This window comes from Platalea leucorodia (genome assembly GCF_965183815.1).
Source record: "Platalea leucorodia genome assembly, chromosome: 8".
Lineage (NCBI taxonomy): Eukaryota > Metazoa > Chordata > Aves > Pelecaniformes > Threskiornithidae > Platalea > Platalea leucorodia.
In genome coordinates, this window is record NC_138830.1 from 13,163,360 (window position 1) to 13,188,322 (window position 24,963).

The 24,963-nt window shown below is 43.2% G+C and overlaps 1 protein-coding gene across 11 annotated transcripts in view; it reads left to right on the top strand.

Moving 5' to 3' along the window:
• Positions 1-24,963, top strand: part of LPP (LIM domain containing preferred translocation partner in lipoma) — a 351,697-nt gene that overhangs the window by 221,329 nt on the left and 105,405 nt on the right. The window lies entirely within an intron of this gene.

A 24,963-nucleotide genomic window follows, 5' to 3' on the forward strand; every position in this document is an offset into this window, starting at 1 on the left:
GAAATGTTGTCAGCCTCGAAGGGCGAGACGGTGTCACATGCGGAGGCGCGGTGTCACCCTGCGGGCAGGAGGGAGGTTTCGTCCCTCTGACATGACGTTACCCGAGGAGCTCGCTGGCCGTACCTCCGTATGGCTTCACTGAACTTGGGTCTTACCTTCCGGGCCTTCCCAAGATGAAACGAGAGGTTGGGTGTGAGCTTCTGCTCCATGTGCTTGCAGACACCTCTGGTTCGCCGGACAAATCCTTCCTCAGGCAGATAGGAGGTACACAAGAGGCTGGTTTTGATTGTGGTTCAGAGCGATTGCGGAGGTTGACCTCTGGCGTGTTGCTGTTCAAAAATCACTTATCGCTGAAACCACATGGAAATGAGTTCCCACAGAGCTCAGCTCTGATTTTCCTCTCAGGTGATGGTACAGCGAGTGGCCTCCATCCACTTGAACCAGCACCCAGACCTCATAAAGCGAAGCCGATTTGAGATGGAAAGTTAAACTGGTCTGCCTGGTTTCTCTGCCCAAACTTTCACCCTGGCTGGCTTTTGTTGCTTCTGCTGGTGGCTGTCTCTCATGTGGCTCTGGGGTGGGACAGGAGCTTTAGCTTTGTGGGCCCCTCATAGTGTATGACAGGCTTAGGCTTCACCAAAGGGTGAAGATAGCCAAGACCAGTTGGGGAGGCGGTGAACCCATCGCTGCCCAGGCCCACCCTGGCTTGTCTCAGCATGTCCCTGCTCTCCAGCTTATGGGTGCTCACAGAGAAAGGGGAAAAAGCTTCTGACACATAAGAGAAAGTCTGTCCTTCTGGCATTTCCTTCACTAGAAGCACACAGACTGTTTTCCCTGAATTCCACATTTCCTGACAGTGGGAACTTTTGAGGGCAAAGCTGCTTCTCCAGACAGTTTAGAGAGGCCAATAAATTACACAAGTTGTTGAAATATTATCTACTAGCAGCTAAGAAACTGCTTTTTCTCTTTTCTTCCCCTTCCTTACCAAGAAGCTAGGAGTGGGGAAAGAAGTAATAAACTCTCAGCTCTGCAGGTACTTGGTATAGAGCTCAGACTGGAAAGTAGTGAAAGACACAAAATTTGCACATAGCCTTAACTCGTGTAAATTGCTGTGATTCCAGTGGAGTCACTGAGGAAGTGCTGAGGTACAGCAGATCCACATTTAGACTTTTATAGATACAAGTAGGCTTATATATATAAAAAATTTAAAAACTTTAGTTCAGTCAGCATCTCTATGGAAACGCAAATCATCTCGAACCACAAACAGCGCAAGCCTGTTAGTCTCATTTGCATTACAAAGCTGGAGGGACAATTTAATTTAGCTCAAGTTTGGGGTTTCATGTATGCATATATATATATATTTCTATATATATGTTTGTGTGCATGCACGTGGCGTTTGCAAATACACATGCAGAAATACTTCATATATATCTCTACAAAAACAATTCCAGTTCTTCTGCCAAGTAGACTATTATCTGCTTGGTGATAAATCCCTCCAGAACCTTCATTCCCTTCAAGCTTGCTAAGTATCTGCATTATTACCTATTTCACTGTTGAACATACAACTGTTCTCTGACATATTGGCGGCAGACTCTGCTTGGTTGCTGCTTTGTAACATATGTAGTTTAATTGGTGAAGAATTGAAGGTGATCTTACAGTCTAACAGGAAATGCTCAGTAATAAAACATTGTATGCTTTGCCAATGAAGTAGTGTTGTCCAGTTTTCTTCTGTTCTCTTCCTTTGCAGACTAACTCATTCATAAAATCAACTGTGGAATGATTTTATTTCAAGAGAAAAAAAGGAAGGCTATGTTAGAGCCAGGTATCTGATAGGGAGAATTGTCACTGTAATTTGACTTGTTGGCTACAATGTGAATTATAACGTATTTTCCTACACGCAACTGGCTTCTGCATTTTGTTGTTTTATGTTTTCAAGGTTGGTTTGGGGCCTTTCAGTTAAGGAAATTGATTTGAGAAGCCAGGGTAAGAAGCAGGCACTTATATATAACACATAAAATGCAAGAAGACCTTTAGGAATTTTTCTTCTTCCAAGGGAATGATCTTGAAATATAGAACAATTTCTAAATGTATTCAAAAAAGTGCATTCTTAATTTTGAACACACTTCGTGTGCAAAATATTAAGGATGTTGTAAAAACTCCATCTCAGATTAGAAGTTCATGGTCCTTAGTTCTAGTACATACCATGATCCATCACTGTGAGAGGTAAAATTTTTCATTAAATTTGTTTAGGGTTTTTAAAAGGTTAAAAAAAAAAAAAATGTTTCTATTTTGCATTCTGGCTAGAAAGAGGTTCACGGTACTGTGGCTCTGTTTTTTGCTGTGTACTAATCGTGTTGAAGTCGCTGCTGATCCAAAATAAATCTGGATCGGTATGGGAACAGCAAATAATCTGTACTGGTTCTTAAAGCCCACTGAGAACAATGAGTTTTACTCACACACAACGCTGTGTTGCATTCTGTCCTTGGGCCAGTTATGGAAGTGAGCGTCATCCATGTGAAACCTCTGTGCATTTTAGTCTTCTGTAGCGCCCCGTCTAGCATTAATGCCCATGTCCTAGTTAGGAAATGAACTGGTGGAGTATATGCCCTCATTTAAACCTTCATGTGCTTCAGGGCATTCCTGGCCAAAAACCACAGGAGCTTTCTCCTCTGGGTGGTAGATGGTGGGGATTTCTGTGGGAGCAGCAGTGGAGTTGTCATGAGACCATCACAGAAACATGTAGCACAACTGGCATCTCTTGTGTTTTTTGCCAGCGGTGCTGTGCCTGCTCAGACCAAGTCAAAGTCTGAAGCCTCTCTCTTAACTTCTCCCCTCCCAAAGGCCAGAGAGCACAAGACCAGGGTGACTCATAGGTACACTGATTTCTGGCACCAAGATGTCCACAGCAGAAAACAAAAATGGCAAAGCCAGTTTCTGACATGGAGAATTCCTGCAAGTTTGCCCGGTGGCCAAAACAGAGTTGATGAAACTACCACCACTGATTAGCGCAGCTATCATCAAATGTTTCTGTGCTGGACTGGTTAAGACACCAAATGCCCTTGTCGAGCTCTCATATCTCCAAATAGGTCTAGGTCCTTTCACTGTTTTTGGTCATGTTTGAGTGGTTTTGAGACACTATTGCCTGTCTTCCAGGTGGCTTTGTGGACCTTTCAGGGACCTCATGTGGCTCCTGGTGTATTTGAGGCGTGGCCACTGTAGACACCTGGGAGGTCTGCACTTCTTAGGTCTCAGATTCCTTGTATTCTCCTTCCTCTTTCTGAATCTACTCATAGGCCTGGGGAACCACATTCCCTCCCAAAGGAACCTGCACGTTTTCGGCATCCAGACTGGGTGCCACTGAAATCACTGGAGACAGCTTGTGGTTTTGGTCCAGAATGGTGGAAGTCTTAACAAAAACATTGATCTCTTGAGAGCAATCTGCCAATTTGGGGAGGACAAAAGTGTCTTGTAGCTCTGATTTAATATAGCATCCAAATTCATGCTCCTTTGCTGCAGATTTGCTGGAAGGAGTAGGGGAGCAGTGTCGCTTTGGTAGCTGTGTCTGTTTTCACTAAAATGACACAAGCGCACAAGTTTCCTAACGTGCTTAGTCCACACCAGCCACGAGTCCTGTTGTCCCCATTTACATATGTACAGGCATCGGTGCATATGGAGCATGACCTCCTCTTCAGACAGCCCTTCAGTGTTGTGCACTGTTCTAGGTGAGCACCGTGGAGATTAAGAGGGGAGACAACTGGAAATCAGGAGGTAAAATTAAGGAGGCAGCTTATGCTTTTGTCATGGTTTAGGTGGTGGTGGCTGCTCGTGATTAGCAGACCTCAACCACCGCATCGTTTCCGCACTGCCGGAGGTGGTGTTTCTTTGCTGCCTGCTGCAACCAGCATCGACACGGTCTTATGAAACTTGCAGTGCCCAAAAGGGGACTGTGACGGCTCTCTGTTTTCTCATTTTACACAGGTTTTGTCAGTTTTTCCACTGATTTAATACCTGTGATGGAGACATTCGCTTGGAAGTTTCATCTTTGCCTCAGAAACATCTGCTCACCAGTGTTCTTTGCTATGACTGATGCACTTCTCTTGTACTGGTTTAATAATTTTTACAGTCTGCCATCACTCACATAAAGTAGATACCTCCGGCACTTGTGTTTGAACTGAGACTAATGCTCTTGCTGTTTGCTGTTAATCTAGTGACTAGGAATTTTTTGTTCTCTGCAGATGAATAAATGCAATCTGCCAGATTCCCTCCTGCTGTCACAGGGATATATTCTTTCTTAGCGTTGCTTTTTGCTTGCGGAGAAAGGCAGGCAGCTTGCTGTACACTGTCTGCCTCCCTCTGAGTGTCTTCTCCCCCAGAATCTCATATCTCCACCCAAGTGTCCTCTTCCCAGAAGTCATGTATCGAAAATTTCCACTGGATGGGATTCAGAAATGGTGTAAAATGATGATTGAAGTTCGTTTTCTGTCAGTGTGACAGTGGCTTCCCATAGTTTTAAAATGCTAAAATAAAGCAAAACCAAGTAAAACGAAAAAGGCCTATTTAAAATATTATACTTTGGCATTTAATGAATTAAAAAAGACAGAAAGCTAACGTAAAACGAAATAAAAGGTGAAATTCCAAAATTCAGAGTTGAATTTGTGATTTCAATGTGACATTTCAAAATTTCCAGATGAATATGCAATTCCTTTCCACCCTGAGAATAGCAACAAATGTCAAAATGTTGACATGCTTCACAAAACAGTAATTCCAAGTTCTAACCAGTAGTAGCTGTATATCAGCTGCTGACTCTGTCATTGCTTCTGGGTGGATTAAATTAAATGCTGTTGCTTCTGTTAAAACGAGGAGGAGGGGAAGAAGGCAGTGGTGTCTAACAATGAGATGAGAAGCTCAGAGTTAGGACTTGGTGGTACTCTGTAGCATTGAGAATGATGTTTTCCTCTTCAAGGTATTACAAATCTCTGCATCAAAATCTTTGTGGATTTCTTCAGGATTTTTGGGTGAAAAGGTGCTAACAAGAGGTGCAAAGAGGTGTTTTCACAATGGCATGCTTATCCTGACTGCAGGAATCTGACACAGCCTGGTTTATACCCTAAACTTTTGAAAGAGCCCAATTCTCGGCTTGAAATGTGTTTAACATTTTCGTTTCAGAACTTTACTGTTTGTTCTTTGTATTATATTTTTATTATTTAAGCACTCCATATACTAGCAGGAACCAGCTGATGACAGAGCAATTAATCAGATTTGTCTCTTAGGAATCATATATTTGAGTTGCTTTCCTGAAATAGAGAAACGACGAGTTGCCAAACAATTACCTTAAAGTTAAAGATAATAGGGAGCCTACAGTTACAGGAGTAAGTCAGGTCAGCACATACTGAGAAACCAACTTAAATTTACAGCTTCAGGATGCAGCTTTTGCAGCTTTAGCCTTTAGTCAGCCACAATGGGTTAGTAATATAAGAGGAATAATTGAGAAAGAGGCTTTTGGCATAATACCTGGATGTTCTTTCTTGCTCCTTCTTAAAATAAGCTGAGGACAATGCCTCCATACATGATAAGGCATGGGGCAACCTTGAAGTTAATTAAGGGCTCTGTTTCTGTGCTGTTTAACTCTTGACAACCAAGTGTCTACCTTGACAAGATACTGCCAGATCATGTTACAGTCTAACAGATAAGGATTTTGTATCTGAGGCCATAAAATGTAGTGAGCGTGTATTTACCTATAGGTGGAAAGGAACACCTGATGGGGAGGCTGGCTGGTTTTCGAGCAATGGTGCTTGCCTGAACCCTGGGGCCGGCTGAGCTCAGGTCTCTAATGGGCAGTCTGGTCTGTAGCACGATGAGGCAAGGACAGTTGGCCTTGCTACCGGGTTACAGCTTTCAGTTCAAACAGCACCACCCATAAAAGTGAGTGCCACTTAATTTGTTGGCAGGCATACTCTGGCTGTTGCGTGTGATGGTGCTGCTGATTACTGGAGGAGCTGTTTCCTTCCATTTTAAAATACACTGGAGTCCAAGCACATTGTAATTCTTCCAAAGCCAAGGCACCAGAGCACATGGTGAAGCTGTTCTTCTATCAAATAACCTCTGTGCCATCGTCAAGTTTATTGCAATGAAGCTAGGACATGAATGGGTAGGGAAACTTGCCCAAGCTGGGGAGAATGAGGAGACATGGAGCATCTTGGTGTCATTGGATGGCTCTTCTGTTTGAGGTGAGAAGGGCTCTGGCTGTCCTGTTGGTGTGAAACTATTTGGGCTTATGACCTGATGGTAATGCTAGTATTAAGACAAGGAACTGCTTACATCATAGTGGTGCTTTGGGTGATGTGATGCTTTAGTCAAGTCATTTGGAGTGGATTGCCCTACGTTTGGGTGATTTTCCCACTGACCTCTGTGAAGCATATTTGTGGTCTTAATCCAGTTCTTAATAGCACATGTACACATATTACAGTAATGGTTCATTACTAAAGCACCACTTTGTGTAGGGAGCTGTGCACAATTTAAAAGATGATTCATTTCTCCATTGATAGGCATAGCTGTCCACAACTTCACACTTGAGCCTAGTATTTCTATGAGCAGGCAAGTTAGAAAATGGTTATGGTGCATAGTGATCAGTGCAAGCCATGTAGAGTCCCACCTAAAATAGATATTCAGTTATAAAGAGTAGAAGGTAGTCTATAATGGCTGCTGATATAGTATTTTTTCCTCCAAGAGTAATGGTAAGAAATAGTTGATAATATATGGTTACATTTACTGATCATAAATGTTCTGGTACTAAACTGACTTAGGACCCTGCATAATGGGCTTCCTGTTACGATTTAGCTCTGAATAACTATAAAGAAACACAATATAGTAAATTAAATAGCAGCCTTTGGGGAAAAAAAAAAAGTTAAAAAAAAAAAGAAGAGGTTTCCTATCACACAAGCTGAAAGAACTCCTGCAAGGCAAACGGAATCTGCAATTATACTGACAGTTTTGTTCTTAAATGAAAATAATAGTGAATTATAAAGCTGTAAAATTGTTTTCACAACAATATTTTGTTTTTATAACTCACACTATTTCACTTAGTAGCTGCCTGGCTCCAGAACAAGTTACATAACATGGTATTATGAATATGGTGCCTCAACTTCTTGTCTAGGGAATTAATTTAAGGGCTCTAAACTTTCCAATCACATTTTCTTCTTTCTTCCAGACACAGTGTATTCTCTCTGCTTGAAAAAATATCAGATGAACTGTGCCTTGCTTGTAGCAGAGTAGTATTCATATGCCTCTTTATCCACACTAATAGGGCAGTGACTTAGTTGTACATGGATCCTCAAAATAGTCCAGATTGAAATGTGTCGTCTAAAGTCAGCTACGTAAAACAAATTAGAAGAGCAGAGCTGCTGTGTGTTAGCTGATCAGTCTAGCATTAGCAAGGATTTTCCACAGTGTGGTTTAGCACCAGCACAGACAGAGGAATTATTATTACTGCCAGTATCACTCATCCCTCCCCCCCCCCCCCCATTTAAATCTTTTTCTAAACAAACAAACAAAATTTCCTCAAATAAATTGGCAGTAACTTAAACTGACGTATTAGGATTACTTTAGTCATCAGTAAAATGGAACCACACCTGAGCTATAATAGAGCAGATTAGCTATAATAATTTTCATCCTGTTATTGCCTAGTTAGATTCTGTTTTACCAACACCTGAAGGATATTTTTTTCAGGGGTTTCCTCCAGCTTTGTGAGAGCTGGTCGCTCATTAAATGAATCACCTTCTTTTCTGTTGTTGCTGTGAGAGACCTTGAAATGAAAACTCATGGCTTTTTCAGGGAAAAAAAATGTGTAAGTGGCCAAGGAAGTTCCTGCTGTGTATATGCCACTGATGGATTCCTTCTGGGCTGTCACCAGGAAGCCCAGTGCGTTTTATTTTTCGGTCTAAGTCAGATGACAGAAGAAGTCTCCATGAAGAAGTGCCGTGCAACATTTGTACTCTTGTAAACCTCAGTTTCACGAGTATCTTGCAGACTTAAAGTCCCAGGTGACTATTGTGTTCCCCTGGTCTGATGATCAGCATCAGAGAGGTGCCCTGCACCTCCTTCTCCAGCTTGTGTTAGAAGGCTCTTCTCTTTCCTTTGCCACATCAAAGTCCTTTCTCCCTCCTGTTAAGCAACACTTATGTGTGACCTCTCTTCCCCTAGGCTGCATACCAAGAACATGCTTTAGAAACACATAAATTCTTGCATGGCCTCATTTGAATATTTCAGTTAAAACTTTCTCCTGAACTTGTTTCTTTAATTGCATTTCCCATAATCTACATTTTTTGTGACTTCTATGTGTTTCCACATCATTTTCCCTGAGGGTGCTTGTCCCCCAAGGCTTAAGCTTAAAATTGGGGCTTTTCCTGCTGCTGAATTTCTGTATCACTGAGCAAGTGGTGGATGAGTCTTTCTAGTAGATTTTAAGTAGGAAGAAACAACACAGTTGTATTGCAGGCAAACATCGCCCTGTAGATAACAGAGGGTGTTGGAAATGCATGTGCTTGTGTTTGTTTCTTTGTGAGACTGCTCACCAATAAATATGTCCAAATATAGTCTCCAAATCTGAATTCAGCTTCCCACCCATCTTTCTTTACTCTTTCATCAACAGGTCACCTTCTGGTGAATAAATACAGCACAGCAATTAGAACCATATGTGTAATTAAAACAAATTCAGCATAAATTTAAACAGCATGAAGATATGAAAGGTAAAACGATAAAGACAACTGGAAGCTCAGTTCTGTGTGACCCGCTTTTGAATAAACAACATTATATTCCACAGTCAATTATCCAAAAAGTACAATGTGTTCTGTTGCCAAAAAAAGGTTGTCAGATAGAAGTGGTTAGTCAAAAGGACACATGCACTGGAGTGAACATTAGTCTATTGTACTCAGTATAATATTATACAAACAGGGCTGGTTTGTTGCTGGCTTTTTTTTTTTGTTGTTGTTGTTTAATTTTTGACCACAGACGAGATTATGCAGCTTTTTAATATTATTTCATAAACATCTAATTGCAGGCTTCAGCAAGAGATGCAGGCATTGCTAGGGAAATCAAATAAGGTATGCTCTGTGCAGCCCAATAATAAGGCTTCCAATACAAAAGTGGAAAAACAAGTCATTAGTTACAACCATCGAACGGAAGAGGTCTAATGGGAGCCACAGGATAAACATTCCATTTTATTATGTCTTCGTTATATGTTTTGCAAGACTCCGTGGTTATAAATTAAAATTGCTTTTTGCAGCAGTGGCTGTAAAAAGTTCAAAATCTGTGAATGTACCTATTATTTTTATTTATAACACAGCAGGCTGCTAGCAAAATTAACTTTTTTTTTCCTCCTGTTTGTTAGTTAAAAGATGGAAAATGCATACAAACGCATATCTGCAGGAAGCACTCAAAAATGCCCCCCTCCTTTTTTTTTTTTTTTAAATCAAGGTGGCATCAATTTAAAGTGGGAGAGAAAAAGGGGAGGGGAAACCCAAGAGTCTCAGATAAAATTAACTTCATCATCATTACACAAGTTGGTAGGGTCTGGTGTTTGATTAGAAATTTAAATTAACGCTAGCAAAAGCATCCAGACTGTGTACTTTGACAGATGAGATGGGGTTTATACTTGAGACCATGTCACTGACGAAGCAGAAGACTTTCTAGGGCTCTTCTCCAGTTGAACTGGCAGTCTTGAAGACCCTGATTACCAGCAGAAAAAGCAGTGTCAGGACAGGATTTTCCCATGCTGTCTCCTGCCTTCTGAGCAGGCAGGAGATGTGCTGCTCTGTGAGGGAATGCGTTCAACCTCTGACTCTCTGCTCCAGACTCTTCTGAAACTTTCAGCAAAACAATTAATTTGTTTGTTAATTCAGCTTTTGGAAGTCACTGCCCCAAGGTAACAGCCAGAGCAAGAGATTTGTGGAATGGAGGTTTGTGGTGGTTGGAAACATCTGTTTCTCCTTTTAAAAAGGATACAAAGGACATGTAGTTGTAAACCCTCATCAGCCCTTCTGCTTCCATTTAGGAGTTAATCATTAACTGTGGGACCATAGACAGCTGCTTCTCTCGACGCCAGGCTATCCCATACTTGTACAGTAGATCAGTGGCTTTCACCTTGCAAATCCCAAGTGTCAGCAAATCACTTCTGAGCTGTACTTCCCCCTGACCTATGCTGTTGTCGGAAGCTTAAATTCATTATGTGGGGGCTTGCATGTCCAAGGGAGAAATAAAAAATGGTATGCAAATGAAAAGAGGCAGAAAACCACTGCCCTAGGGACTTTCCTACCCTTTCACATTAGCATTCCCCATGAGCCGTTGAGGAGGCAAGCCGAGGTGGTCTCACTTGGGCTGGGAATTCCTGCTGTAGGGGGGACGAGATTCATGAGCATCTTTCTCTAGGGACTGGACAGAGAGTGCCTCCAGCCAGGGACCATGGGACATCACTAAGATGCATCACATCAAAGGAAAAAATGATATGTGCTTCTGAGTCTACACAGTGCTGCTGCTGCTTGCTGGTTATTACCGTTATAATTTTGCTAGTGTTGCTTAATAATTGTTCTAAATACTAGATAATGCCAAGAAATCAATACGATGGGACCTAATTGTTTTTCTATCATCGGAAAATTTTAAAAAAGTGTGTTTAGTGCTGAGGGACCTATTTTAGAGTAGAAACCTGAATTTTTCTACACAAGCTGAGTTCCTGCAAACTTTGCCTCCCACTGTGCTGACAGTTTCTGAGAAATTATTTTATTTCCTATTTTAGATGTTGGACAGTGACTCAGTATGCCCTGGAAATACTATCATTCTAGCAATTTTCTTATGTGGTAGCTCAGCTTAATGTCAGAGAAATGGGTAGTTATGAGTCCAGACACTATAACATCGGACTTAGGTTCTAAAAATAAATGTTTGGTTAACTTTTAGTTGTCAACAACTTTTCTACTGCCACACATGCTAGAAAATGGAATAAGCAGCCTCACACAATTCCAGGCACTCTCTGTGGTCAACAGAAGTATCTATAGAAGATGAAATATGCTGGTAATACAGATAAATGCTGTGGCCACTCTTGCCATGTAGTGTGTGCGCCCTGCTGTGTAGAAGTTTGGGAGCAGAAGAGTTAACTGTTTACTAAGAAGAGCAAGTGTGGGTCTAGATAGGCCTTGCTAGCATGCCTGATTTGTCAAATGTCTCCTTTCTGGCTCTAGGCTAGGTAGTTTAACCTTTTTCCCTCTTAGTTTCCTCTGTAAAACGGATATAATGTTTGCCTCCTGTATCACAGTGGGGTTTTTGAGACTTGATTGTCTGCAAAGTAGTTTTAAAGTCTATAAATGCAAAGTATTATTCCTATTTTCTATGTGAAAGGCAATTGAAATCATGTGCAGAGCCTCTCACAGCAGGCACAGTGGTTATTTGCAATGAAGGGTATTTCTGCACCTTTGTATGGAAACGAAGAAAAGACCTCTTAAATCTGTGGCTATTAAAAACAGTTAACTTTTAGCATTTACGTACTGTTTTATATTTTCAGAGCCCTCTTATGAATCTTAACTAAATTCTTCACAAGGCCTCTGAAAGGCATACAGCAATATCCTGCTTTTATGGATGTTTCCCCATACTCACGGAGGGAGAAAATAACTCAGCCAGGCACACACGGGTAGCAGCCACATGGCTTTCTCCTCCATTGGTCTGCATCTTGATGCAGTGACAGAGGGATAGCTAGGTACCTGTGCTGAGGAGATAAAAAGGTTGCCTCAGAGGTGGAGAATGCATTAATTAACCAAGTCATATGGTTTTAAGGATGAGGTAGCTTTAGGATAGTGAGGTATATACATGCGAGCCTTGGGGAACGATGCAGTGTTCTGACCTTGTCTGGGTCTAAGGGCTTTGGTGGGATTTAGGGTGAATGTGGCCCACTTTCTTATCTGCTGAGTGTGTGCTTAGAGAAGGAATAGACAATGCCTTGCCATGGCATAAGTCCCTGTTTTGTTTTGTTGCCAAGCATGGGGCTTTCCCAGTGAGACCAGGCATGACTACTAGCATTCTGGGCTTTTCTGTTACTGAAGCATCTGCATGTTTTATGGTGAACCAGATGCAAAGAATGTGGGAAATGGGGCTGAGGATAAATGTTGTTGCCCAGTGTTCAGGATTGTTCAACCAGTTTCCTTTGGTGTTCAATCTGGGATGGTTCATCTGACATTTGGTGGCCATGTTATGCCCCATTCGGTTTTAGAAGGCTGTAAAACAAACTCATTTATGAAAGGATCTGTTTTGCAGCTTCAGTCAGGCTATCTCCATACAGTAATTCCAGCTGTTGGGAGTTTATGAGACGAGAAGCCAGGAATGGAAACATGCAAACATCCAAAAAAGCTGCAGCAGATATGACAACACATATATGAAGCCCATACACAGAATATGTAATATGTATGGAATGATATTTTAGCAGTGAGTTTGATCTATCCTGTGAAGGCACTTGAGTTGTAATGTACAGCTTACCATTTTGTGATGTGTATATTGGACCAGAGCGATGTCGGTATAGCTGTATTAACTTTGGAGCAACTGTGTTGGTTTAATAACAGCTGGGAGTATAGATCAGAGGCTAAGGTAGTGTTTGTCGTCTGGGGTTCTCAAGCAACAACTAGGAGACCGAGTAAATCACAGAGTAGCCTCTTCTGTTACTCCTTGCCTGCCTAAAACAATTACACATTGAACCTAATTCTGGTGTTGCAGTGACTTTACGGTTAGCTCTGGGGCAATCCACACCTTATACTTGGTGGTATGTAGGAGAGCTTGGACTGGTGTATACTAGCCTTAACGTTTTTCGATACTTTCTTTCATGATACATTGATTCTGAGCAAACAGAGATTTTACTTCCCATATAACAAGGTATCCGTGTGTGAGTTCTTGGAAAGAAGCAGGAAGAGGAATGCAGTAACAGAACAGCTCAGGTAAATGACGCCCCACAGTGGTTACCCATCCATTTCTGGGGAGGTTTGCTGTAGCTTTCAGAGGGGGATGTGGCTGATGGGGGTTGTTTGTGCACAGACACCACCAGTGATGTGGGACTGGTCAGAAAAGACTGTTGGTAGTGTAGGTAGAGAGCAACGATAGGTGTCAGAAGGGGTTGGTTGTGAACATGCATCCTCACAGATACAAAGCAGAAATAATATTGAAAACTTGGGCCATTTTTACAGATACGTGTTTCTTCCTAAGCTTTCTTTCCAAGCCCCCTACTCGTGTTTTTTTCCAGAAGGATTTCTCTGTATGTCACATCCTATTTTTCTTGAAGAGGTTTTTCCCTGCTTCTCTTACGCTCTGCACAAGAGCATCTGTTCACTCCTCAGCAATGAATATATCTGTGTGAGGTTCAATATACAAGGTCCAGAGCATTGTGATGACAGTGAGCAAGGCAGCTACACTGAGCTTTTGCTGATGAGAGTTTATTGCTGATGGTTTTGTATCAGCTCATATCTGCCTCAGCTGTTCTGCAGATGCCTTTCTTCCCCAACACTGGTTTTTCACTTGAATTGCAGGAGGCTGTGGTTCCTCAGCAAAGGTGTGCAGTTTTCCTCAAACCTGTGTGATTGCCACTGGATAGATTTAGATTGGCAAGAGCCCAAGAGATTTGAGTGTTGGGAAAACCATGAAGACTCATAAATGAGGGGACTACAAGAATGAATATAAAAACCTACCTGACAAAAGGAAGCAACCTGGAAACTTCCTGACATACGTTGAGTCTGGGGTTTGCTGTGGGATGTTAACAGCCACATGCAAGCGCATGTATGTAGGCAGATATCAGCAGGGTAATTGCAATTCTAGAGCTCTACCCCTGTTTTCAGTGTTGGCTGTTCACCTGTGATCACCCATGATTTCTGCTCCTTTTGTGCCTCCTATCCAAGAAGTTCAAAGTACCAACGCTAAGGACTGCAACTTACGGCCTTCAGCTGAACATGGGCAATGAGTTGTTTTCAACCAAAATGTGGGTTAGTTTAAGTGGCCTAATGTCAGCCTTTAGCACACTCTGACCAAAGAATTTGCCATCTTGGTTTGACGGCTTGGACCCTGTACTACCTTCCTTCCTCCTGGGGGGTTACTGTGGATGAGCTGTTCCACACCGATTTCCCACATAGGCCTGGTTGCTCCAGGCATGTGCGATTCAAGTGGCTCATTCTTCTTTCATAGGGACCCTGGTGGGATCTCTAAATCTACCTGCAAGAGAAGAAGCCTGGGGTCTTCTGTGTGCAAACAGTGAAGGACCATAAGAATGCCTCTGAATAGCCAGCATTCATCATGCAGACGGGGAAACCAAACCTTACTTGAGTTAATTAACATGCCCAAGTCCAAAGAGCGAGTTGGTGCTGAAGTGGGGAAGTGAACCCAGAGGTTTTGACACGCAGCGGTCTGTGCTTCCTCTTAAAAGGAGAAGTTGTGATGGCACCTGTCAGGTTTGAGGGTTGTTGTGTGAGGCCATCCAAACCGCCAAATCCAAGTTTCAGTGAGTCTTTCAGTTTTCCTTTGTTCCTGCTGTGCTGGGTTGTCAGAGAAGCTCTGAGGGAAAAGGGCATGTCTGGGTGTCCTCCTGGGAGCTGCTGGGCACCACAGGTGAGCCTAGGCCAGAAGCTGGAGTTGGGATGTCTTTCAGGTGATGCTACAGAACGACATTGCCTCACTGGCTGGGATGCACAGGCACGGGGCAGCGAGCAAAGCAGACACGGGTGGGTTTGTGTGTGTGTGTGTCTTTGCACATCAGAGCACAGCTGCCTTGTCTGCTTGTTTCAGAGCACAAGGGAAAGGAGGCAGCCAGCAGTCACCAGCCGCCTTTAGTAAAACGATATCTCAATGAATCATTTGTTTGTGTTGTTTATTAGGGGACAGCTCTGTCCACACAGCATGTAAGTTTATCTCTACCTTGTCTTAGTCCAAAGGCTAGGGCAGCCTGATGATGGAGCAAGCCCAAAATTCCTCCTGTGGATGGCATTGAAAGAGCAAACCTCAAGAAAGGCTTTGAGTGTAGCTCAAGGCATAGTCAGCCCTGCTTGTTTGATCTCTCCCTGTTCTCACTCTCTTGCTGCCACAACATACATTAATACTAGCTGACTCATGAATGTACATGTTCCCTTCTCACTCTACGTCTCTCTCTCTTGCATCTTCTAACATATAAGAAGGAATTTGTGCAACTGGCTGGCTTTTGTTGAAAGCATCAGGCACCTTGTAGGGTCGACCTTCAGCATTTCCCTCCCTCATTATTCATGTTTTAACATGAACATGTTTTAACCTAGAAGCTACAGGTCAAGACCAGGGCCAGGCCTCCATCGTGTTCGGTGCTCTGTTGACCCAGCAGTCTTTGTCCTGGTTATTTCTTGCAGCAGTGAGTTCTAGCAGTTCATTGCTATTTCCTTTCCTGTTTCCTTAGCACCCTGGCCTGTAAGACCAGCAGTCCTTCCTTTTTTCACTTTTTCCCCAAGCCAAGAGCCTGTTAGGCTTACCAGTTTCTGCAGTCCCCTGTGTTGTGGAAGGCCATTGCATATATCCATTACTCTCTTTATCTGGGTTATTTGCAAATCTGCTCGTGCCACGTATACAGATCAGCATCTTGGGAGACCTGCTAATTTTCCGATCAGTGCGTGAACTGTTTTGGTCCCAGTCTTTGCTTTGGAGAGTTTCCCATTATCATTCAGTGTCCAGGGAGCTGCTGGCTTTCTTCAGCACCTTTGTTTGCTTGTGCTGGGACCCTGATGCTTGTGCAGCTGGGGCCGTTGATCTGTGTGTATTTGCCGTATTGTTTGCTCTTGTCACGCCATGTGTCCTCTAATTACACTGTCCTGGATGGATGCCAGCAGGAGGAGGACAAGACGTACAGCACAACATGAGATGGCACGGAGAGGTTTCACTCATGTGTGAGGGAAGACTTCATCCTGCCCTTTTAGCAAATGTTTAATATTCACAGGAATGTCCAACGTGCTCTCCTTGTTCTCAGCGAGCTAGGGCCTGGCCCTGAGCAGTTGCAAATAGCCACCCGCAGCCTTGCACGTGAGGCTGTGCGTGATGCGAACACGTGGCTGTTTTCACATAGGTCTTCGCTCTGTACGAGTGGTGTCCTTGATGCCAAATCACCTTTGAGCCACGAGGCACTTACTGATCCCGCCAAAAGCTCTCTGACCGACTGAGACAAATCCACCTTTGAAAACTGAACTAATGCAATGTGATGACTCAGAAACATCAAGGGATTTTTTTTGTTTGTTTGTTTTAAACCACAAATGATTCTGTTTGAGGTTTACCTAGGGTCAAGCTACAAACTATAGAGCCAAATTTTGACTGAGCTGATGTTTGGGGCTTAGCTCATTATAAGGAGGCCAGTCCTTAACTGGGATACATAATCAGATTTGAATTTCACCTCAGAGCCAAGGACTGATGTGTAACTTCTACAGTTCTGCATTTTTTGTAAAGTTCGTATTTAAAGTCAATGTAATGCTGCTACATGGCTGGTAAACAAACAAGTCCCCGAAGTAAATACCATAAAATAGGAAAGCTTTGGACAGGATTTACATCATCAAAGTTTCCCTGAATATTTTCAACGATTATCTTTTGTCTTATGCTGTCATCGTCTTGTTTGTTTGTTTATTTGTTTTTGTTTTTCTTAATTGACTCTGTACAGATTTCTTTTAACGTGAGCTATACACCATGTTCTACTGCTCTTACGTGTCAGGGGAAAATGTGCATCTGATTTGGAGGGAAATCCTGTTCAGGCATGAAGATAAAGCAATATTTGTGTAGTAGGTGCAAATTAGATTTGTTTTCATCCTTTGACTTAGTAGGAGTGTAGTATTTATGTGGGGATAGGTGGTGCTCGTTTCTAGTGCAAAACCAGTTGTTGATCCTCCTGAACTGAGTGAAAGTAGCTGAAAATCCCAGGGAAAAGTAAAGAAGGATTTTTTGGGGCATCTTCCATCTCAGGCTGGGGAATGTAACTTTTGCTTTTTGTATCTTCACATATGATCTTGCCAAAATTTCTAGCGTGCTCATAGCTCTCTGTCTTCATTGCTGCTTTGCTTTTTTTGACTCGTGATCGTCTCAGCTTCATTAATAACAACTAACCCCTTTCATCACTCTGTCTCTCTGTTTATTTAGAGATTGACCTTTCGAGTGTTTGCACTAACAGTTTCTCTTTGTGAAATGTTCAACTGCCGAAAATAAGTTCCAAGAAAGGGAATGTTATTTTTCTCTTGCATACTTGCAGCGTTCAGAAGATGTGCCTGTGCACCTGCTTTTCAAAAGGAGCATGCCCAGCTGCTCTTGCCTGTTTTGGGGTGCCCAGAGCTTAGGAGATGGTGCCCTGTAATGAATGTTAACAATTGTGATTTGGCCTGGAGGGTAGCATTAGGGTGTATTGGCAGCAGTAATCACAACGGGGGTCAAGTAGTTTGTTTTGCATCCCCTTTGAAAACTCCTCTCTCAGGGATGCATTACTAAACACAGTTTCTCCAGAGCTAGCTACATGAACAGCATTTTCTACCACTTGTGGGGCTGCCTATGAGAGAAATCCTGCAGAACCTGCAGCATTTAGAAGAACAAGAGACAATATTGTCTCTTTATTACCTTACAGCAGCAAAAATGCAAATAAAAGGCAGAGAGATCTTGCATATAGAAAAGCCTGTACATTTGTAGTTTTCTGTGATCCTTGGCTACAGTCAGAAATAAAATGTAGATATGTTGACAGGACGGTGAGGTCTTGATTTGGCAGTCGTTCTAGAGGTGAATATGTTGCCCTCTGAACCATTGATATAATTTCCTGTATGAAGTAGAGAAGGTAGAAAATTTCAGCAGGAAAAAGCAGAAACTCTGACCAAAGTAGAGAAGCAAGCACTGAAAAAGCACAGAAGCCCTGTTCCCTCCAGAGCAAACCAGAACTGGGGAATGAAGGACTCGGAGAAAGCAGGACACTAAGGATTCATGTCTACCACAAACAAAGCAGCTTTGAAACGGTTGTTGCATAGGACAGCACCCCAGTGCTCGGAATTAGGCTAGAGTGACTCTGAAGGTTTTTACAGAGCTCTAGCATGCGACTCCTCTGCTAAGTGTGAGAGAAGCAAGAAACCACAGGGAAACAACTGCAAACCCCTTTGTCAAAAGCTTTGAGAAACCTTCCTGTCCATGTCTTTTCCAAACTTGTCACGTCAACTCGAGCCATTGCTATTCCTAAATCTGTTACACTACAAAACACAGCACATGTGCAAGCTGCTGAGTTGCTGTTTAATGAAGCATAGTTTCCTATTGCCTGCGAGACAGTTTTTACAGACATGAGGTTTGCACTTCGGTTTGGTTACGAGAGCCCAGGCCTGAGCTGGAGAGGCTGCAACATCTTCAAGCAAGGGACAGTCCTTCTGTTATTTCTGCACCTAATTTAGCAACCCTGTTGAACTTACTAAGACTGATCAGATGAAAGCAATGGTCAGATTCCACCTCTTCTGCCCCAAGAAGAGCTATGAGAAGTTAGTCTTTGCGGTATGTGGTGTCACCATTTGGCTGCACTGTCACCTGCACTGTTGTAACCACACGGTGCAGGAAACAGCAATGCATTAAAAAGAGAAAACATGCTGCTCCCATCACAGTCATTTCAGGCTCAGAGCCTGGTCTGGCCATGTCCTCTGGTGCGTAACAACTTTCACTGGCTGTGGGTTCTGGCACCCGCCTCTCACTTAGGTTTCTCAACATTCAATCTGTTGATTAAGAGCCACGTTTTATTTAAGTCCTGTAGGATTTGCAGCTTGCCAGGTTGCTCATGCTGAAATATATGAGTGCCATACCTTGCAGGGCCCTGTGATCCATCTGCGAGAGCCAGTAACCTGGGTGTTTCTTGCCCAATCCCTGAGCGTAGATGTGACCGGGCTCTTCCTCAGCCGGTAACTCATGCTGGTGCTGATGCCTATTTCCCAGTATGTCTGGGTTAGCCTGTAAGGTTGTTGTTCGTTTTATTCCTTCCCCTTAATTCATCATCTCTGAGACTGTCTAAAGCATGCTGCCTTTCTTTGGACTTGGTTAGAGTAGGTTTGGCTTTGCTCACTGCATTTATACGGACTTTTCCTTCCCGGTTATCTGGCTGTAGTTTGCACCCCCAGAATCCATGATCTCTTAAGCTGTCTGCAGCTTCTTTGCTGTGGTCCTCACCCTTCTCCTTTTTGACACCGCCTCTATTCAGATGTCTGGTTGGACCTTGTCATGACTGCCACCAGTTGGCCCCAGGTGTTTATGTTTAGACTTGTACATCCACTGCCTGCTTTTGTCCATGGTGACAATCCACCACTCCCTCCATGTTGCTGCTATTCTGCACTGACGGTCATGCTGATAGGGTTTGATGCAAAGCCGAGCAAATTAAGCAGAAAGATTCACACCCAATGGCTTTCTTTGGGTTTCAGGTCATGTTATGGGGACAGACTAGAGCATTTAGCGCCTAACATGCCACTAGTGTGCTGAAAGCAAAATTTTAACAATGTGGTCACCACCCTTACTCTGCTCCATCACAGGACAGCAGCTCCGTAATGCAGCATCCAAGCCGGGCAGCCTCTGCCCTGCTTGCTTTTTCGTGGCATTACAAGAAGGGTGCTTTGGAGATGGGCGGTCATGGCAGACCAGCTCTGTGCATCTGTGACCTTCATGAGGGATGGGGCATTGTTTCGTACATGCCCTGTCCTGCAGCAGTGGGGAGCATGGAACAAGTGGGGTGATGCTGACCAACAGTTATAGGGAAAATGGGGGGCACCCTGTGACTGTGTGGAAAGAGGCAGGGAGAGGGAGTAGGGAAACTCTTCTGGTGACAGTGGAATATAACTAATAGGTCCCTGCAGCTGTCTCCCCTTTCTGGCTACACTTTGCCTCTTGATTTCCAGCATGGAGAGCAGCAGGGGAAGCCAAAAGTCTTTCCTGCTGGCAGAGAGGAGCAATTTGGACGTCTCTTTGCCAAAAATGTGCATTCTTGAGGGAACAGTCAGATGCCTTGGTGTCACCCAAGATGCCTCAGTTCATTGAATCTTAGAAATGTAAAGCCTGGGAGGGATGGAGACTATCTCATCCCATTCCCATCAGCAAAGCAGGATTAAGTATATCCCAGGGAGCAGCTCCCAGGCACTCCTCCTGGCAAAGCCCATTTCTGTTTGGGAATCCTGCTGTTGCTACCAAATATCTGCTGGGCTCCTGACCCGAGTTCCTGCTGGTGTGGTGCCATGAGGACACCCAGGCTCTCCCAGCATACATTTGTCAAGCCAGCCCTGTCAAGAGGTTCCCTCCATGCCAAGTTTGATATCAATAGAGATGCGTGCCTGCTGTGGGGGCGGTGAGCTGCAGTGCTTTTAGGAGTAGATTTGGGAGGGTTTGAGACCTGGGCTGCCTTATCTTCTCTGTTCTTAAAAAGAAGGAAATCTGCAGTTCTGCTGCCAAACAGTGATTTTTTTTATTTTTCTACAATATAAAATCAAGGCCTCGAACCCTTGTGTTGCAAACACAGGTTAGAAGCTGATCTTTCTCATTAGAAATAACTGTGCAGTGAGAGAGTGATACTGCAGCTGTAACACATTGTAATCTCTCTTCTCATTTTTCTTTCCTTTGAGGCCAATTTTCTCTCTCTGGCACCCAGCATTAGACGTGTACATCTATATTTGGCTACTAAAGAAGCAGCCCAAGGTATGATTTTCCATAGCACAATGCATTTGACTTCAATAGGGGTTGCAGGGACGCAGCAGTTCAGAATAGCTGACCTCTGATTTAGTGGTTACAGATGCGTTTCAAAGCTTAACTTCAGGCACGTGAATTTGAAAATGTTTGACCTAAAGTCCTTTTCCCCTTTCGGTTTATTGCCAGCCCTTATCTGGTCGTTACTGTAGCAGGTCACCACATTATCCCTTAGCAGCAGCCATTAGTAAGTGTCAATTCCCAGCAAATGAATTCAGCAACTTGCCAATATTTTTTTTTTTTTTTATGATGGCTATTTAAAGATGACAAAAATCATAAATCTTCCAGGCTTGTCACTGAGAGTTTATATTGAGTTTGTTGATGAAACAACTTCACAGCTCAGCTGAAGAGGAACTGCAGGGTTTGACGAAGCAAAAGGCTTTTGATAGTGTGCAGTAGTCCAAGAAATTGAAGATAAAAACCAACTTGCTGGCATTTTGTCCATATTCCTTCTTCCTAGTCAGAGCGAGAGCTTCTCTTCACACCCCTGAGAGAGTCTGAGCATTTCCCAGCCCCACAGAGGCCAACCACGATGTACAGCAAGGGGATGTTTTTAACCCTGGGGGTTAGAGAAGGGGAATTAAGGCCCGGAGGGTGGCAGTGGGGGGGAGCGTGACCTCCCTGAGCGCAGCAGCGTTTCTTTCTCTCCCTCTTCACATCCTGCAGTGGAAAGTTCTGTTGCAATATTGTTTTACAATTGCAAATTTTATTTGGTGAGGAAAGTTTGAATCTTGTGACATTTTGATAATGGCCAATAAAATCTCCTCCGTAAATCTGTTTGGTGAATCCCCTGGTTTCCATTTGCATTCTCATCCTCTGTGCAGGCCAATGGCTCTCATTGACACTTACTTATTTTGCAGTCAACGAACTGACTAGCAGAGTTTATGGAGTAATTGCAGCATTATGCAACAAGTGGGAAGGTTTATGGCTTTGGGTAGAAGGAAGATATAATTGTTACAACTAATATAACTGCTTCAGCAACCCCCATAACACCGGGTTGGTCCATAAAACTCCAAATTGGATTGAAAATAAAGCATCTAAAAAGTGTGTTTCAGGAATAAACCTCTATTTGACAGAGAGGAATGTATTTTAGCCGGTTTTAGCTGTTGAAGTTATTTTAGGTATCATTTCCTTTTTCTTGAAAAGCAGGGATTTGCTGATCTTCCAAGCTTCAGCTGACTGCTGTTTCTGAAAACTGTGGCATGGTGGTTCTGCCGTAGTATATTTATCAGTCAAAGTAAAGTTAAATGTAATAGTAATATCTTTTGTTATAGCAATAGTTATCTTGTGTATCTTGTATATTCACTCAGTGGAACAGTCACTCTTGTGTTTCCTCCCAAAAAAATCCCCATTCTCCAGAGATAAAATCAGACCGTGAGATAAATCTGATACTAGATGATACTAGCCGCTGAAGAGAAGTTATGGTTTGAAAACCTGGCCCTTGGCTAAGCTCCCACTGATGCTGGCTGAGCCAAAATTTCACCTGTGATATAGGAAGCGCCAATTTTTTTTCCCTTAAGTGAAATTGAGTCACATCAAAGGCCCTTTAAGTGTCCTTGTGTTTTTCAGTCTTCCTTCAAATTACATTCTCATACTCGACCAGAGCCATTATTGTATGCTAACAATAATGTGTTCCACAAATATCTCTCGTCATGCATATTTTAAAATGCCATTTTAATAACTAAAGGCTTACTGCTAAACTTCCAAACTGTTAATGTTGTTTATGCAACATACAAATTAGACCAATTTTGACAAGCCCTGAACCTTTGTCAGGTGCAGTTATGAGCTTGTTCTGTAACAGCACTGGACTTTCAGGAATTGTAATAAATAAATTCATGAAATTAAAAGCCCTGTGGTGAACTCCAACCAGGGCAGTGGATCAACTGGAGGCTGTCTGCTTGCTGCAGAACACCCCTCCATCTTCCCTGATGAATCACTGAGTTGTGTGTGGCATTAATAAACATGAGCCAGAGAGCAAAAAGGGTGTTATCGAGATGTAATGAACTCCTGAACTGACTTGGAGAACGTGGCATGCTGACAAGGTGTCATCAACTATGAAGCAAGGCAGGCCCCCTCACCTCTGAAGCCCAGCGATAGGTGTCACAAAGCCACTGTTATCTGAACCATTATCTGTGGAACCAGCCGTGCGTGGTTGCCCCATTAACGTTTCATGTGCAAGGAGAAGAGGCTGCGAATGCTTAGAAGTCTCCCAGTGGCTAAACTGCAAAGCTTTTGTATTTTCTTTAATTGAAGATTTAGCACACAGGCGTGTGTGCGCACATAATCTTCAGCCTGGAGATTTCAAGCTGTTAGGTAAATGAAATATTTCAATGAGAACTTTCAGGGTTTTGTCACTGGATACTGTTAGCCCTTAGTAATTTAGGAATAAATACTTGCAAAGAGAGTTTCATTTTTCTTTAGCACTATTTTCTGATGGCAGCTGGACAGATAATGCAGCCACAAAGTGGAACTCCTTTATAAAGAAGTGCAAGTACAAGCTCTTCTGAGGCTTGCAGGCAAAACCCTGCAGCTTCATAGCAGTAGTCAGCAGTATTTCCAACAGTGAGAAGATAATGGTCACTCTGAAAGGTAAGAAATGGATTTCGATGGTGGGATTTCAAAACCAAGCACCGTTCCAACAATTGTGACCATGTCTGGTTGCATCAGAATCATGCTGAAGGGAGGCCTGAATCATGGTCACACTTGAAGACTTTATGCATCCCTCTGGTTGTAAAAAAAATGGTTTTAACACGGGTGGGTAACTAATGTGCACCTGCCCACTGCAGGAATTCCTAAAAAGGTGTAGGGCGGATGTGAACCAGGCATCTGGTGGGCAGCAGACTGATTCTTTCAGTGTATGGGCACTTACAGAACACAGGTATTTTGGTTCACTTTTATATTTCCCGTCTTGCAATTAAGTGAATGTGGTTGTCTCCGGTATTCTTCTGCCCGCCTTGAAAACAGTGGACTTTTCTGATTGTTAAAGGGTGTTCAGTAGTTTTTAAAAAGCCCAGTTCCTTTGAGAGGTCAGGCAGCAAGATGTGTCAGTGTCTTTAGCAAATGTTGATTTAGGTTTTTGAATGTGATTTAAGGTACTGTGAGCTGTTAATTAACTTATTTTTTAGTCTGTCCTGCCCTCTTGTGAACCCAGATGTTGTGCTTAAACCCTAAGAAGGGGAAAGTGAACCTGACCAATGAGTGTCTGTAGATGAGAGACTTGCAAAAAAAGTAATGAGAACTGCAAAAATGGAGAGAAATCTGCTGTGTCTTTGGTCTTTCTCATGCATTCCTTCAACATGGACAAGTCTTTAAATGCATGTCTTTTCTAAAACGCCCCATTTCCCTCGGTCCCTCTGTAATGGCTCTTGCTAGCCACCGCTATCTACTCAGCTCCTGAGTTGAGCTCCAGCTGTTGGGATCCTTCCTGCTTCATGAATTAATGAGAGGGACAAAACCTGCTTTAAGAAGAGAGACGAGGGGATGCAGCCGGAGGAGCCCTGCGGTTCGCCCGCTGCCGCCACCACGGCTCTTTCAGCATTGGACAGAGCTCCGCGGCGGGGCCGGCACGGGAGAGCGAACGCCCCAGGCTGCCGTAGGCAGCGGCAGGACCTCCAGAGGCGTGCAGCGTTGGGCCAACCTTGCTGAGGTCTGAGAGGGTTTTGCCACGTGTACTAGCAGCACCAGCGAAAGGCCACAAGGAGAAATCACGTTAGCTTTCTTGGGTAGAAGCTTCCACGGAATTTGGTTTAGGCTGGATGGGGACTGCAGGAGTGTGCTCCTTTGATGGTAATTCAGATAACCTAGTGGAAACTTAAATATTCACTTATAAACCAGTATAAAAATAATACTGCCCATCTGTTTAACTAGTCTTGGTCTGTCTTGTAACAGTTCACTGACCATCTGTTACCGTGGCGTAGAGACAGACATGAATCCACTTGACTGTATACATTTCAGACTTCAGTTTATTTTTGGTTGCTAGTACATATGGACCATGTTCTGTTACTCTCCATGTGTTTGTTCACAAGGACTTCTCAGCACAAATTTTCCTGGGAGGGGTGTTTCAGAATGGGGGAAGAAAGGGAAGAAAAGCAATTAATTTTCTACTTCAACAATCCTAAATAGTTTCTAATTTGGATCCCATCTCACTCTTTTCCCCCAGCAAGCTGTGTGGATGGATGCAGCAGCCAGGGGAGGGTGGCAACCCAGATGTGAGCTATCTGATTAATG